The sequence below is a fragment of the Nicotiana sylvestris genome, chromosome 9 (genome assembly GCF_000393655.2).
Source record: "Nicotiana sylvestris chromosome 9, ASM39365v2, whole genome shotgun sequence".
NCBI classification, from domain to species: domain Eukaryota; kingdom Viridiplantae; phylum Streptophyta; class Magnoliopsida; order Solanales; family Solanaceae; genus Nicotiana; species Nicotiana sylvestris.
In genome coordinates, this window is record NC_091065.1 from 94,827,750 (window position 1) to 94,844,973 (window position 17,224).

General features: G+C 36.7%; 1 long non-coding RNA gene across 3 annotated transcripts; it reads left to right on the top strand.

Annotated features, from left to right (window-relative positions):
* The first annotated feature begins 7,411 nt into the window (after positions 1-7,411).
* Positions 7,412-16,824, top strand: LOC104243368 (uncharacterized). Of its 3 annotated transcripts, none has more exons than XR_011402423.1 (4): positions 7,412-7,833; positions 10,040-10,107; positions 10,229-10,533; positions 16,157-16,824. It is a non-coding gene; the product is annotated as an uncharacterized lncRNA (long non-coding RNA). The 3 variants fall into 3 exon arrangements; XR_011402422.1 differs by having other exon boundaries at positions 7,418-7,833; positions 10,040-10,116; positions 10,450-10,533; XR_011402421.1 differs by having other exon boundaries at positions 7,420-7,833; positions 10,450-10,533.
* Positions 16,825-17,224: the final 400 nt, after the last annotated feature.

A 17,224-nucleotide genomic window follows, 5' to 3' on the forward strand; every position in this document is an offset into this window, starting at 1 on the left:
GATTAATTTCCCAACTTAGGGGCCCACGAGGCATCATTCGGCCTTTTCGCGGCTCTAGGTGTGAGGTCTCTCTGCAAGCTTTTCAATTCATTCATGATCCGATGGACGCAGCCCATGATGGAAACAAGGAGGGTTTTCCGAGGCATTTGCTCACATGCTAGGCATCTCATGTAGATGTAGTGCCCAATCTCGTCGATCCTTCCTCGAATGTTGTCCCTTTCAACGAACAATTGCCTTATTTGTCGGTTTTTTAATCCTAGTGCTTGCGCATTGTCGGCAAGCTGATCCTGGAACATCTCCATTTGTCTTTCCATGCAGGCCATTGCATCGTAACAACGTCTTCTGTCAGCCTGGGCATCTCGTGCTTGTTTGCTGATCCGATCATGCAGAGTGGAGTTCGTTTTCCTTAATATCCCGATGCTCATTTCATAATCCCTTATGACTTGTTGCAGGTGCTGCCTCCGGGCCATGGTACTTTTTGCCCACTTGGTTCGTAATCTTGCTGTGCTAGCCTTGGCTCTTTCCAAGTCTTCCTGGCTTTCCGTAACCTGATTTTTTAACCCTGCTATCAATCTTTTATCCGCCCGGCTTCTCAGTTGGTTGTCGGCCTCCCTTTTCATCTTCCGGATCTGAGCTTTGAGGATCTCGCCTTCTCTGATTAATCTGTTCTTTTCTCCCTTGTGGGTAGCGGACTGTAATTGGCTTTCAAACTTCATATCCTGAACTTGTTGCTTCAGTTTGCCTGTCTCAGCAAGATATTCCCGCTCTTTGGCCAACCAGTCCCACTGCTCTTGTGAGGATCTGGAAAACTCTTGCAGGTGCGGTCTTTTAGCCGGCCTTGCGGATGACGTTTCCCCTTTGTACCAAGCCTGATATCCGGGCGAAACTTCCCCTTTTGTCCGATTCAATACACAAGTATTTGCCTCTAAGTATTTGGCATTGGCCCCACATTTGGCGAACCCTTGCTTCAGGAAACTGGCCATCGGGACTGATCTCAATCACCTGGGTGCTTAAATCCTCGTCTTTTGGCACTATTTGACATCTCCCAAGTTGCCTTAAAACCCGATGCGGCGCATAAGGTTGAATGCTCTTAAGTCCCATTAAGAGAAAATGGGGCCTGGCTGCTGGCATGTATATAACTTCGTCGATCGGTAACCAACCCAGCGTCCACTGTATTTGACTGGCGTTGAGGGCACGGAAATATGAGGTCCATGCCGAAACTCCTTTAGGTAGGTAGGCCTCATTAACTCTGGTATAGAACTCCTCTATGCAGGTCCTGTCAGCGGATCCATGGCTCAGAAACTGAGCTCGGTGACATAGGTGTTCAGTCATCCACATTTGCAACAACAAGTTGCAACCTTCGAAAAAGTTTCCTCCGGCCTTGCAGGACGTGAGAGCCCGGAATATATCGGATACAATCATGGGCGCCAGCGTGCTATCTTTCTGTGTGAGCAAAGTACTGACGACCCCCGCTATCTTTATGTCGATATTCCCGTCTTTTCTTGGGAACACTAAGAGCCCTAAGAAAGTTATCATAAAAGCAACCCGTCTATGTTCATCCCACTTTCGACGGTTACTTTTGCTGCACAACTGGTTTTCTGGTTTGTCGAATCCTCCTATGTGACCATATCTTTGGTATATGAAACTCACAGTGCAAAAACCTTTTGCCAAGTCAGGGTTACGAATTGTTCTGACTATCTTTAATGAGTCCAGAAACCGGTGTACTGCCACAGCTCTTGGAGCAACCAGGTATTTATGCCTCAATGGAGCCTCAGCACTGCCGATATACCCTGCTATTTCTTCTAAAGTTGGGGTAAGTTCAAAGTCCGAGAAGTGGAAGACATTGTGCGCAGGATCCCAGTGAGGGACTAGTGCCCTTATGATATCTCCCCGTGGCCTGATATCCAACAAACTCGTGAGACCTTTCAGATATTTCTTGATTTCGTCATGCCCTTCTTTGCCTAAATCATTCCACCAAAGCCGCAATTGGAGGGAAATTTTATTCATGATTGCAAAGGGTTCATTTGGAGTCGTGCTCATTCTGCACATTTATTAATAAGATTTTAACAAACAAAACTTATTTTGATCAAAACAAAAAAAAACATATGCTCACTTTCCTCAAGAGGATTTCTGAACACGACCTCTCAGCACTTCAGGGACGAAGATTTTTAAGGTTGTGTGAAAAAATAAGAGGTGGCCGTTTGTACAAAGGCAGCCTTACGGGTTCCTTTTGGGAACATTTGGCTGTTTTTGATATAAATGGCGTCACCCGACCCTATGAAAGAAAAATACACTTTTGGCGTTTTTGCTACTTTATTAATTTTCAAAAAAATGGGAGGTTGGACCCGGCGGGGGTTGCCTACGTATCTCACATCCGGTGAGAATCAAACCCGCGTAGTTCGGGCAATCAAGAATAAGTAGATGAACTAACTTCCTTTTTTGAATTTGTGAAAGAACTACTTTAAAAGGAGAAAGGAAATATTTTTGATTGATTTTCTTTTTAAAAGAAAGACTTCTAAGATATATATTTTTTTTAAATTTCCATTTGTTTTTTTTTCTTATTCTAAAGGAAGAAGAAAATATTTTTCGGAATTTTACCTTTAATAAAAGAAATGCTTCTAAAAAATATTTTTTTTTGAATTTTGAATTTTCTTTTCAATTTTGAAAGAAGAAAAATATTTTCGGATTTTTTTCTATCTTATTATACATTTTTTTTAAAAAAAATAGTTAAAAGACTTTCTAAAGAAGTTAATAATGGAAAATATTTTTGGATTTTTTTTTTGTTTTTGAAAATTGGGGGTCTAAAAACCTTTCTAGACTTTTTGGCAAGACAAATATTTTTGCAACAAATAAAGACATATATATATTTTTTGGAAATAAAAACTTTTGGATATATATATATATATATATATATATATATATATATATATATATACATGTATGTATTTGTGACAAATAATGAAAGACTCTTTTTTTTATTATTATTATTATTATTTTTTGAATTTTCATAAAAAACCCATTTTAAAAAAGTAAGACTCTTTTTAATTTTTATTTTTATGACAGGACAAACTATATATTTCTATATATTTTTTTTTTGAAAAACAAAACAGAACAACGATTTTTTTTCTATTTTTCCTTTGCTTTTAATAAACAAACTAATAAGACTTTTTTTTTTCTTTCCAAAATTTCAGCAGAGTTTTGACAGTATTTGAGTATTGGGTTTTTTCAAAAATAAACAATCAATTCCCTAACCGCTATTTCCTTTTTTTCAATTTCACAATATTCATAATATTCAAACACCGGTCAGCATGCGGGCATGAGACAAATAAATGCACGGAAAACAAATAGGATGCATCAGGATGGCCTTTTCATATCAGGTTGCTAGTCCTAGACGGACCCAACCCCTGTGTTGAGTCCCCTAAGTCAAATGCAACGTGATGCAAATAAGCGTTCCTACTAGGGATCCGGCATGAAGTCACGTTATTCTATGTTCAAAACCTGGGTCGGTGTTCTAGACAGTGTACCCGAGCGGACCACTCGAGTTGAGGAAGGAGCTCCTGTCCGGGAACCAAAAGGCCAGCCGGCTTAGAAACTTTCCGAGCCTCTTTTATTTAGGGTATGACACTAACAGAATAGGGAGTCTTAACCAGTAAGCACATCCCCGGAGGTAAGAAGAGTAGGTTTCGGCACAGTTTATATACAGTTCAGATAATATCAAAGCGGTAAAGGCAACATTTAGCACATTAGGCTCAAAACATGTAAAAATCAGATAAAGCCAAATATAACAATTTATCTAAGCTCGAATTTCTAACCCTGAACCAGTGGTTCTGGGTCAAAGTATTCCCCAGCAGAGTCGCCAGAGCTGTCACACCTCCTTTTTACATACCCGCGAGGGTACAAGGGAGTTTTTTCCAATTAAAGGACAATCGAAACGGGATTCGTTTATTTATTTCAGAGTCGCCACTTGGGAGATTTAGGGTGTCCCAAGTCACCAATTTTAATCCCGAATCGAGGAAAAGAATGACTCCATATTACAGTCTGCGCACCAGAAATCCGGATAAGGAATTCTGTTAACCCGGGAGAAGGTGTTAGGCATTCCCGAGTTCCGTGGTTCTAGCACGGTCGCTCAACTGTTATATTCGGCTTGATTATCTGATTTTATACAAATATGAACTTATGTGCAAAATTTTATCTTTTTACCGCTTTCTTACTTATTGTTATTATTTTACGAGAATTGCAACGTCGTGGAAACATATCTCGAACCACGTTACATCAATGCACCCGTAGTTGTTTGGCATATCTCGACTCGGTTGAGATTTGGATTTGGGTCACATAAATGTGCACCCGAGTTAAGGAAAATAAATTATTAAAGGCGCGCCTAAAGCAACTAGCGTCTTGTTATTTTGGGGAAGGCCGTAAAATTCGCTAAACGGCCTGTCCTCGAATTCTAAGTATTTTAATATATACATTTAGAGGGCCCCGCAGCTTGTGCATTTTTTGTTTGTCGAGGCTCGTCTCATTCATTATTAAAAAGAATTTGCAATGTCATGGAAATACATCTCAGACCACGTCACAATCAATGTACCCGTGATTAGAGACACATTTCGATTTCGTTGAGATTTGGATTTGGGTCACATAAATGTGCACCCGAGTTTAAGGAGATAACATTATTAAATACGCGCCTAAAGCGACTAGCGCAGGGTTATTTTGAGAAAAGGCCGTGAAGTTCGCTAAGCGGCCGATCCCGAGTTCTAAGTAATTAACACATACATTTGTGAGGGCCCCGCAATCTATATATTTTACTAGGCGAGGCTCATCTCATTTATTTTAAATGGACAAATCCTAAAGCGACTACATCTTTTCTATTAAAATTAGTCTCTAAAATAAATAAAGAAAATCCTAATTAATTACGAGCTTTTTTTTATTTAAGAAAGCATGGCATACTAATTGCTATATTAATACAAATATTGATGAACAAGAATTTTACTAAAAAAAATTCGAAATTATAAATAAAATAAAAATTTGACAACTAATATTCAAAAGAATCAAATATAGTTAGATTGAAGCTCGCATTGTTATATATAAAAAAACTATTGGAATTAATTATTCACAACCATTTGAAACTGGATTTAACCATAATTACTAAAGCTTAATAGAAAGTTTATTAGACTTAAACGTTCTTCTAATTTTGTTTGAACTCAAATCATGCCTTAATACCTAATTCACGAAATTTAGTTCAAATTCATGCCTTAGCTAAATTTAAGTACTTGTTCACAATTAACCTACTGTTGATAATCTTAGAACCTTCATAGCTAGTGAATTAACCCGTTTTGCCAAGCCGATTCATTAAAGACTAACTTATGTTATTTTCTCTTATTCCAATTATTATTCAATAATACATAAAATAGCCTAAATACAATCAATAAAAGGAACAGAGAAAAAGCGAAATTAAAACTTCAAAATTCGATTCTTCATATGTATTCATGCTTCCACATTTTTAGCTTGCAATAACTAGTATTACATTCGTGTACCTGGTATTGGAAAACAAGAGAAGATGAAGCTGAGAAGCAGCAACAGTAGTAACAATGTAGCACAACAACGACAGTCCAGCAACACAGGAATAGACCAGTAACAGTAGGAATAGTAGAAAACCCAGGAGACTATAAACGACTCCAAGTATAGAGAAGAAGTAAAAGGCAGGAAGGTTCTGACTATTTCAGATCTTAAGCGAGGCAATGAAGCAGTAACTATTCTTTTTCAACTTCAAAACTCTCCAAAATGAATTCTGCCCTTGTATATTCAGTGTATCCAGAATGTATATCGGGTGTATACTTCTCACTCCGCCCCCTCTTTTTTTCTTCTCTCTATCTAGTTTTTCCTCTTTTTTTTCCACCCCTTCTTCCTAAATTTTCTCTTCTATTTATAGCAAAATTTTCGAAATTTTCAGATTTGTTTTTTTATTATTTTATTATTTTTTTAATTAAAAGAAATCCCACTTACAAATTGCTTTTATTTTTTTAGAAAAAGAAATCCCACCTTTATTTACTTTTATTTTTAAAATTCCAACTTTAATTACTTTATCTTATTTAAAATCCCACTTTTTATTTTTTTAAAAGAGAATCTCACTTTATTTAACTTTTCTTTAAAAAACAAACCACTATCTTTTCTTTTTCTTTTAAAAATGCTACTTTCAATTACTTTAAATTTTTTAAATTTTCAGATACCTTTATATTTATTTTTTAATTCCAACCTTATTTTACTTTTAAATTTTTTAAAACTTTTTACTTTTTTTAAATTTTCTACATTCTTTTACTTTTTTTATTTTTTTATTTTTTATTTTTTTAAAATCATTTCCGAAATTACTATATATATAAAATAAAAATAATAAATAAAATAAAATATTTTCGGATTTTTTTTTATATATAAAAAAACAAAAAATAAAACTATTAATAGTGATAATTCACTTTTTATTTTTTATTTTTTCGGTTTTGTTTTGTGTTGGACAAAAATGAAGAAGGGGTGTTGGGTTAATGGAGCGGACCGGATCGACCCGGTTTGAAACGGACCGGGTCATGGGGAAAGTTGGGCAATTATTTGGGCCTGTGGTTTGAAATTGAAGAAGTGGCCCAATCCGATTTTTCTTTGTATTTTTGTTCTCTTTTCTTCTTTTATTTTTCTAAAACTAAATTATAAAAGTACTTAAATTATTATTAAGAACTAAATTAAGTTATAAAAGCGCAAATTAACTTCCAATAACAATTAACGCACAATTAAGTAATAATTAAGCATAAAATTGTTCATTTGGACATTAAATGCTAAAAATGCAAAAGATGCCTATTTTTGTATTTTTTATTAATTTAACAAATAAACATGCATAGACAAACATACAAATAGTTACACAAAATATCACAAAAATTGCACACCAAGAAAAATTATTTTATTTTTGAATTTTTTGGGAGTAATTCTCATATAGGGCAAAAATCACGTGCTTACAGACATGACAAATGGAAAGGCAGATATGATGAGTCAAGTGAAGGAGCCTAGTGAAGACAATGCAGCTTCTTCCTCAAGGGAACCAGGTACCATAATTACAACCACTGAAGCAAAAAAATAGTGGTTGATGCAGTGCAAGATACTTCACAAGTAGCTGAGAGAATAACACAAGAAAATCAGCTAGATCTACCCAACGGACTACCAGAAAATATGCCTATTGCAATGACATTTGTAGCAACAGTTACATAACCATTGCAATAGACCATCTATTGGAACGGTTTCACCCGTTGCATAAGCCTGTCGAACCTATTGGAACATCTCTAAAAATAAACCGTTATAATAGTACAATAACCATTGCTATAGATTTATCTATCGCAAACAGTTGTCATAACCATTGCAATAGCTTTATGTATGGTAACGGTTAGTCAAAATTTTTGGCTTTTGCAACAGTTTTACTTTCCCCCCATAATTTCCCTCTTCTAATTTCACTAAACTCAATTTTACTAGCACCTAGCCTTTTATTTAATTCCTAAAACTTGTCCTGTTAACCTTAGAACATATCAAAATATCCATATACCTTCTCGTAGCTTTGACCCCTTGAAACCCTGACCCCTCCGACGAGTCACTCATGCAAGGCACTCTGTCAAGGCTATAGCACATCTCTTCAATCTCACAGAGTCTAGGGAAAGTAATATTGTGGTAGCGACGAAGAGTCAAAGTCTGGTTCTTTCAGGTTGTCCTTCTTGAAGGGCGTGCTTTATGGTGCAAGAGTCCCTTTCCTCTGAGATCCATGTATCTGCTACCAGATGAAGTGAGACCATCAAAGTTCTCTGTGCTTGCGTAAGTTACAAATCTTGTTTTATTAAGATTTTATTTTGTGATTTATCTCTAAATGAGTGAATAAATTATTTGGTTAATATCCAATTAGGTGCCCCTAACTGTGTTGGTAGAAAAAAGAACTTGAATTTCCCAAGTGTGTCATCTGATTCTGCTTATGGTATTTGTGAGATTGTATGCTTGATTGATTTTTCACTCTTGAGCTCTTGGATTTCATTGTACTATGTCTGCTTTGTTATTACATATTACCCTTGTGCTATTTCAAGAGAAGTTTTGAAGTAAATGGGTATAACTGTAGATTTAATTATTGGCACTACCTAGAAGTGAAATGTTCGTAGTATATTAAATTGAAGTTTCAAAAAATTTGGGGGAAAATCTGCTCCATATTTGTTGAAGCAGTATTATAATTTTTAGTCTAACAAGTGTTTGAAATTAGTTCTCAATGAATTCCTTTGAGTGCCGTATACAAATAATGCTGCAATTGAATAAAGGTAGAGTGCATATCAGCATGATAATTTGTATTTTAAGCTTATTGTATTGATCATTCTATCTAATCATTCATGAGACCAAAACTCAAAAACGAGATTTCAGTAAATGGGAGATTCCACCCACTTATAGTTCGCAAAAAATAGCACCAATAAATTACTTTCTTTTTTCACTACTATGCATTAATCTGTACAAATATATTGTATTTATGGCATGCCAAATCTTATATTACCAGTATGGTTAATGAAGAGGATACGGTAGAAGAAGAAATTGATGAAAAAGATATTGAAATGACTAATGAATACTACGAAGATAGATCTTCAGATGCAGACATAGGTGGTGGTTAAGGCTAGTATTCCCCGAGAGGCAATTTATTTCCGAAAATAATAAAGAGAGGAAAAGCTCTTGAGGTATCATGACTTTTTTTTACTCTCTTTCTTGAGTTGTTATATTGGTGTTGATTGGACTACATGAATGTATGGAAATAACCATCTGAAATGCAAGGTTATTTCCATAAATTAAGTGAAATACTTGCAAAATGGTAGATCTCATGTCAAAATGGAGTTTTTACTTTAAGATATCTCTATGGCATATAATATATCAATAATAAAAATTGGGAATTCTTTTAGATTCACTGTATAATCATTGTCACTAGGAACTTAGGAAGGTAGTTTTACTTCTACTTATAATGTTTATCTACGGGTTGCATTTATATTAAAGTTCATACAATTTGAATTCCTATATCAACCTATAAAGCAAGAAAAAAGAAGTCAAATACAATATGATTAGTCATGGACATATTGACACGGTAAACTTTGAGAAATGATACAACAGAGGAATGTCACATATCGTAGCATAGAAAATCATAAATATATCATACAAAGAAATGTTGAAACAGAAATGTGGAACATATCATATAAAGAAATGTGATGATAGCGAAATAGTCGAGGCACGCACAAAGCCTAGATACCACTACTAGGAAAAAAGAAAAAAAATATTGAGACAGAAAAGATAGGATAATCTCATGCATAAAAATTAATAGGAAGTATCTTTTTTTGGGTAGTAATAAATTTTTTGATCTATTCAAATAAAACAATTATCTTCTCCATCCACCAAAGCAATCACGTTCAGTTCCTGCAACAATGCTTCCAATGCATCAATCTCCCAATGCCTCTTAAACATTAGCTATCAAATACTTTCATTGTTAAGCTTTCAACTGACTTGCCTGTAAATCTTCGTGACATTAATTAAGGCAAAGGTTTTATGAAATTGGATCTACTTTACTAAAGAGCTTTTTTCGAGACATGTTTCAAGTGACAATAAGTTGTTTGTTTGATTGTGCCAATAACTGTGTCATTGGACTTGTTTTTCTTTTTCCAGATACATTTTTAATGTGTGAATGAAAGTTGTGCGGTTTAGATAATTATATAGAAGTCCTTTATATATGGTAATCACTTATCCTCTTGTAAATTGAAGCGATATCGTTTCTATTCTTGTTGTTCCTATGGTACCAAAGTAATAAATAATGGTCCTTGAAGTGCCTGCAAAACTGATTATTGTCCCAACTGAAGGTTGAGTTCCCATGGTAGAACTATAATGAGCCTTTTGATACTGTATCATTGCTTATGTTTAATTTTACAGTGATAACATGGCCAACTCAATTTACATGCAGCTTTTAATTTGAAGGGGGCTAATTAGTTTTAAACTTTTTTTTCTTTTGTAGGAATGTCCAAGCTTCAGCCCAAAACTTGCATATAATCCTTATAATGAGCCCAACATTGAAGTTTTCAGGTTCTAAAAGTATATTTGTCTATTTTGATGAAACTATTATTTTTTGTCAGGTTAATATTTTTTTTAAATGTTGTCTTATTCCAGCACTTAGTTCATCTCTGGGACTGCTTTGAATTTGCAGTTGCGAAGTTTTATTGACTTCCTTGATCTGAATTGCATTGTTAACCATTACAACACCATTTTGATTGCAATCAATAATCTTTCTTTAACTGGCCATATGTAGGGGCTTTAGTTCATCTCTAGGTTGGAAAATTTGATTTAAGTTATTTTTCGTTATAAGAGCTGGCATATTTAGGGATGGATTTGCAATCAGTGATCTCTCTTCTAACTGGCCATATGTAGATCCTTTACTTCATCTCTGGGACAACTTCGAATTTGCGAAGCTTTATTGACTTCTTTGAGCTGGATTGCACTTGAAGTTTCAAGGTACTACTTAGATTGTATACTCGATGTTAAATTCTTTTAAAAAATTTACTAAATCATTTATTTTTATCTTTTATAAGTGGATCGAATGAGCAAAGAGTGGATGAAAGAGGTAAAAATATTGCTTAGAATTATGGGGTTATTCTAAAAATATTAGTGTATTAAGATATTTTAGGAATCTTTTATTTTGGATTTTTATTACTTTGAGAGCTTATGTATGCTTTTGAATTGTTAGACAATAGTATAAAGTTTATTTTTATGGAAAGTCTAAATAAATTGTTGCAATATCTTCAACAAATTGTTTGCAAGCCTTCATGAACTGTTGCGGTGACTGCTAATAACTGTTGCAATAGCTTCTAATAACTGTTGCAGTAGCTCCTAATAACTGTTGCGATAGCCTCTAATAACCATCAAGTGAAATACTAATAACCGACGCAATATATCATCTAAACCGTTGATAAAGCAGAAAATACCATTCCCTAAAATAATATTGAGATGATTTCGAACCATCCCATTTGACTAAGTAACCATTACAATAGATAGACCTATTGCAAGGGTTCCAAAATCATTACCATATATGGACCTATTGCAACAACTATGCAACCGTTGCACAAAACCGTTGCGATAGAGCTATTGCCACGCGGCCGGATGTGACGGTCACTAAACCATTGCAATAGGTCTATGGTAACGGTTTTCGTATCTATTGTAACGGTTTTGCCGTTGTTGCCATAGATCAATTTTCTAGTCCTCTCCAAGTGAGCCTCAAATACCCAACTGGAAACACAAAAGCTCTCATCCTCTTGACAACATAATTACCCCTCTAGACTCTGGAGTGCAAACCAGATCAAAAGCCATAAATTCACTTGCCTTCTCAGCTTTTCTTTCCCAAATAGAACCCAAAAACATCAAGGAAGCCTTAAAGGATGCAGACTGGATTACAGCCATGCAAGATGAGTTGCATAAGTTTGAAAGGAACAATGTATGGCACCTAGTTCCTAGACCCTCAGATCGAATCATCATAGAAACCAGGTGGGTATTCAGGAATAAACTTGGAAACACTACAAAGAATAAGGCTAGGCTAGTGGTTCAAGGTTACAATCAGGAGGAAGAAATTGATTATGATGAGACGTTTGCTCTGGTTGCTCGCATGGAAGCTATCAGAATCCTAATCGCTTTTTCATCTCATATGGAATTCACTCTATTCCAAATGGATGTCAAAAGTGCATTTCTGAATAGACTACTTAAGGCAAAAGTCTATGTAAAGTAACCTCCAGGGTTTGAATGTCATGAACACCCTGAATATGTGTTTAAACTGGACAAGGCATTGTATGGGTTGAAGTAGTCTCCTCGAACTTGGTATGAAAGACTATCAAAGTTCCTCTTAGAAAATGGTTTTACAAGAGGGGAAATTGACAACACCTTGTTCCTGAAGAAACAGGGAGGAACCTGCTCATTGTTCAGGTATATGTTGATGATATTATTTTTGGGGCAACAACTGATTCACCGTGTGAGGAATTTGTAAAACTCATGGGAAGTGAGTTTGAAATGAGCATCATGGGGAGCTGAATTTCTTCTTGGGTCTTCAAGTGAAGCAGTCCACAAAAGGTACATTCATTTGTTAGCAAAAATACTGCAAAGAGCTCTTGAAGAGGTTTGGTATGGAAATATCAAAAGTGATAGACACTCCCATTGCAACGGCTACTCGACCGGACATGGATGAGTCTGGATCTCTTGTGAATCAAACTATGTATAGAGGAATTATTGGGTCTCTTCCCTACCTCACTGCCAGCAGACCTGATATTGTCTTCAGTGTGAGGATATGTGCAAGGTTTTAGTCAAATCCTAAAGAATCTCATCTGAAGGCTGCCAAAAGAATTCTGAGATATCTTAAAGGAACACAGGACTTGGTCATGTACTACTCCTCAAGTGACAGTTTTAATCTTATTGGGTATGATGATGCTAACTATGCATGTTATCTTGCGGACAAAAAAAATACTTCTGGAATGGCTCACTTTCTAGGATCATGTCTCATCTCATGGGGAACAAGGAAGTAAAACTCAGTGGCTCTTTCAACAACTGAAGCAGAATATGTAGCTGCAACTTTTTGATGTGCTCAGCTCCTATGGATCAAACAACAGTTGGAAGATTTTGGTGTATACACTAACTGTGTGCCTCTTCTATGTGATAACACCAGTGCACTCAACATGGCCAAAGATCCAGTTCAACACAAAAGAACCAAGCACATTGATGTGAGACATCATTTTCTGAGGGATAATGTGGACAAAAGGCTTATCTGTATGAAGTTATGCAGTACAAAAGACTAAATTGCAAATATCTTCACCAAAGCATTGAGTAGGGAGCATTTTGAAAGAGATAGAGTGAAGCTGGGGCTATTGAAGCCTAATTGAGAACCTGATTCCCATTAGTGGCTATGAAAGTCACCTTCATGTAATATTAGCTAAAGTGTTTTCTAGCCAAGTCTAACTCACTTCAATACCATTGCAGGTAGACACGCATGATGATTATAGAAGCTATAGATGCATTGCATGAGTGGTAAAAGAGGATTGAAATTTTCAAAGACAGGTCAAGAACCTGGTTCTTGTACCAAAAGGTTAGTAGTCCTGTGCATTCTTTAATACACATCTTAAAAAAGGTGCAAATATCAACTGCCATGTCATCTACCTTTTTAGACTCTGCTGTCACGTCTTTTCATTTCAAATCCTTTCATCTCCCTCTAAAACGTTGCCACTTCCCAAGCACTACCGTCGTTTCTGAACCGATTCCTATCTCTCTCCCTCATAATTATCTTCTCTCATTAAAACCCTCTCTTCTCTTCACCGGTCATATTCCCTCATAAGACCTTCTCCCAAAAAATTCTCAACTCTATCTCTTCAATGGCTGACAATTACTCCAAATCCTTTATTCACTCGACACTAACCCAGAGAAAACCCTTGAGTCCTCCGTCCCTGATAAATCCTCTGTCACCATTCCAGTCTTAACCACTGAAACCACCTCCAACCCAGATTTTCCTTCACTTTCCAGTTCTAATGCAACTATCTCAGACCTCCCTCTCCCTCTAAATGATGATGACTCAAAAGCCCTAAAAATCGATGATCCTTCATCTCTATCTTCTGAGATTCTCACCGACCAAGACAAAAGTGGATAATAGGGTAAAGGTCTAAAAGCTGTAGAACTTTCAGGGGCTAGGGTTGATCAACCTTCCACCATTGTTGCTTCAGATTCTGTGGTGTCCATGGAGTCTCTAGATGAGGAAACTGTCGCAACCATTTTTGTTGTCTCTACAGATGGAATAGTGCATGAGGTAGTTTCTGGTGTACCCAAGTCTCAGAGGAATGAGACACAGAAGTTAGTGGAAGAAGGAGCCATAGTGCTGTTGGAAGCTCTGCACCAGCAGAAACTACTGGGACTCCTATGGAGGACCCGATTCCTCTCCAGAGGAAACAAGTCAAGGATCTCCCTCCCAGGTCAGTTCTGCTCCTGCATCTTCTCCATACTTTGTTGTTCAGCCCTTGGAAATTCTGGTTCTTGAGATGAGGTCTAGTGATGAGAAAGATCAAGACAACATTGCTCTAGATGCATTTATTGTCAAGCAAAGGCCATTAGTCACTGCTGAGCCCTCTACCAAGCGACCTATTACTAGGTTAAAAGCAAACGAGGCTTATGTGTCTTCCCTCCAATAGAGCAAAAGGAGCAATAAGAAGAAAAAGAAGAGGTTGGTGAAAAATGGATAGATAGTTTGTGATAAGAGTGTTCCTGTGGTGGAAGTGGATGAGGAAGCAACAGAGGAACCTAGTTTCTTGGTGAGAAGGTCCTAGAAGAAGAAGCAATCTGTTTCAGTGGAAAATGTTACAACCCCCAGTTCAAAGTTGAAAAATGTTGTGAGTGAACCATCAGTTTCTGATGAGGATGTTTTGGTCAAGTCTAAGGGAAAAGCAAAATCAAGTGTTGTGAAGTCTGGCAAGAGAAAGTTGGAACCTATTAAGGAACCTGTTTCTGCGAAAAAGGTGAGAAGTGAAACAAGTTCTGCTACAGAACGATTGAGGCACCAAAAGGTCTTGTTGGGTCGCACTTTTGACCCAGCAATTTCTGATATGGCTGGCATGAGACAAGTAATTGCAATGGTTGAGTTTCAACGGTGGGGGCATTTATTCCAAATGGATGCACCCAAGGTGTATGAGGATGAAGTTCAAAGCTTCTATGCCGACCTTTTTCCTGTTGATACTGACAACATTTGTACCTTGGTTAATAGGGTGGATATCGTGTTTGATGTGGGTCTGCTTGGGGACATTCTAAAAGTCCCTACGGTTGGTGTGTCTACAGTGAAAGATGTGTGTCGGTCAAACTTCCGAAATGCTATCGTGAAGGATAATGCAAACCAGAAAGGGGACCAGGTTCACAAGAAAGCCTTGCTCCCTATTTATCAGATGCTCTTCGAGCTGGTGAACAAGGTTCTTTTACCCCGTGTTGAGAGGAGGTCCATGACTTCTAGGTCTGACTTGTATCTAATGGAGCAACTGGATGGATTTACACCTACGAGATTGCTTGCCATCATGATTGAACATATGCAGAAGTAGCAACTTTCAAGGATGGCAATCATGGTCTTCCGTATGGGTTTCTTCTTACGCACGTGTTTAAGTTCTTCAAAGTGCCACTGGGACATGGCAAAGTAGGGACCAAGAAGCAAACCTTCTCTCAAACAACTTTAGAAGAATGTGAGTGCATCGAGAAGAATGGGGGAGTTAGGCAGTACATCGACAATCTCTCAGCTCATCAATGCTCAAAACAGTGTAACTGAGGAGATTCGAAGGTTGAAGGCGAGGAACGCTATCTTTGAAGGTCAGCAGGCTCAAGGGGCCCCAGGATCAAATAAGGAGATAGCTCATTTGACAAAAGAAAATGCTGATCTCAGGGCACAAGTGGAGAACCTGAAAGAGAAACTGCTCACCGAGCAAACGTCAACGAATGCCCGAATAGATCTTGTTCTCCAAACTTTTACTGCAGCTTCCAAGCCCTCTACTCCTAGTGCCTCTTAAGCAACCCCTTTTAGTGACCGGTTTCTATATTTTCTGTTCCTGTTCTAATGACTTGGCAGTTATTTTTTGTTTGTTTGTTTTGATGTGGATGGGATGTATCTGTATTGCTCCCGATGTCCGCAGTCCAATCTTTGCCTTTGTTGTATAGCAAAGGCATATGTTTTATATATAAAAATTATCCTCTTTTACTATCTAACTACTTATGTTCTCTGTTTCTCTTTTCTATTATGTTGTGTGCACATATATGGCATGAGTTAGCTAAGCTAGACTTCTTTATGTTGTTTGCCTGCTTGTGTATTTTTAATGATGTCAAAAGGGGGAAGTATAATTGAAACAGGGATCTGATTAAGGGAGAAGCATAAAGTCAGGGGGAACTTGTGAAGTTTCTGTTGCTTCATCTGGTTATTTTTGTTTTAAAAATGTGTTATCAATATCTAAGTTTGTCATCATCATAAAGGGGGAAATTGATGAGTTTTCAATGTCTTAGTCTTATGTTTTGATGATCTAACAAACTTACTGTTAAGAACCAGATAGGGAACCTAACACACTTGGTATACATTGCTAATCAACAGACTCCAGCTAATGAGAACTGCTGCAACCTTAGAAGATAGAGAACCAACACAAGGACCTGATCCTTTATGTTTCCTTGACAGCAGTACGCAAGTCAATTGTGTACAGCTGGAAAGTGACTGCCACAGAAATAATGCATACGGTGTAGCACGGTTCTGCAGTCACTTGTCCTTTGACCAACCAAGTGTTTACATCATTCAAGTGGTGTCATTCAAGGTGTATCAACAAGAGTATTACAACAAAACATTACTTGAACACTTGAAAATTCACTTCAAACATTCAAGCCTTATGAGACAGCGAATTCAATTCTCAAGTGCCTCAAGAACAAAGTTTAACGTTACTACGTACCAGTTCCTAAATCTAGTATTTTGTTGTCCTTAGTTGAGTTGTAACATTGTAATTGTTTTTCACTGTAATTCCTAAATTGCTTAGCTGGAAGCGTTGCTTAGTAACCTCTTTGTAAAACCATAAACCCCTTTATGTTTGTATCGTGGCTAGAGTTAGTCATGAGTTGAAGTCTTTGTAATAGGTGTATTGCGAAATGGCTTGTAATAGGTATATTACGAGTTAGTGAGGGATTAACAGTTTAATTCCTAGATTGCATAGGTTGTAATCTAAAAGATGTTCATAGTGAAGTTGAAATCTTAGCAGTGTAGGTCGTGGTTTTTTATCCCCTTGAGCAAGGATTTTTTCCCGTAAAACTTACTGTCTTATTTACTTACTGTTTTATTAGTGTTCTCAGTAGAAATTTATAGAGGACCTGGTACTCTATAGTTTGGTGGACTTATATAAACTATCAATATTCATGAGGTTGGGAAATTGGGGTTATCTGATGGTTTTAGTGCTCTAAGAATGTTGTACCATTTTGCTTTATGAGTGTACGTATCTACAACAGGAAAGAAAAACTGTACTATATTTGAACGTGTGCTTTTGTTCTACCGAATTTTTCTACATGTGGGTCCCATTTACTTTTCACATTTGAGACCTCTCTAGTAGTCTGGATTTCTTTGCATTTGTTTGAATTCTCCATAAACTCATTGGGCCCATTACAACTTTAACGGAAAAAGGCT